The sequence below is a fragment of the Aplysia californica genome, unplaced genomic scaffold (assembly GCF_000002075.1).
Source record: "Aplysia californica isolate F4 #8 unplaced genomic scaffold, AplCal3.0 scaffold00724, whole genome shotgun sequence".
NCBI lineage: Eukaryota > Metazoa > Mollusca > Gastropoda > Aplysiida > Aplysiidae > Aplysia > Aplysia californica.
Window position 1 is genome coordinate 377972 of NW_004797994.1, and position 760 is coordinate 378731.

Genomic DNA, 760 nt, shown 5'->3' on the forward strand with positions numbered 1-760 from the left:
ACAGGATACGAATCTGATCTTGTGGGTGGTTGACAGGTCCTGTGCTCTGTGCTTCTTCTTTCCTATCAAACATCTATCATCCTTATCTCCCCTTCTTCTTTTTTATGTTTGTTACGTGGGTGGTTGGCGGGTGCTCTGGTGTGGTTTGCTCCTTCTTTCCTCTAAACAGCTATCGTCCTTATCTCTCCTCCTTCTTTTTTGTGTTTGTTACTCTCTTGTAACACCTCTAATCTTCGACACTTATATGACCTTATTGTGTTGCAAGTGCCGTAAAACTCTTTACTAAAACTAAAACTAAAACTATGTTTGTTACTCTCATGTAACGCCTCTAATCTTCTGGCGCTCATATGACCTTATGCAGTTTCGAGCGCCGAAAAACCTCTAATAAAACTAAAAACTAAACTAGAATCTGATCTTCCACTTTATTCTTTGTTGTAGTGGGTGATGTCAACTTACAGTACTAGACAAATGGATGCCAAGATTTTGGTAGTATATTTTGAGATACCTGTACGACTCAGTGACCTACTTTGTGTCTATAGGGATTATAACTTCAAGGGAAACATAAGTAGACCAAGCTTTACTGTATGATTCGTTAGCCACTCATTTTAGTACATCATTTTATGTACTTCGGCACGGGCTGATACTTCGCGCTTACTGTTTTCAAAACTTTATTTTTTTCAATTGCTCTTGCAATAAGGCTAGAGTATCCAGTCCACCTCCCCCTCCCTTTCTCTCTCTCTCTCTCTCTCTCTCTCTCTCT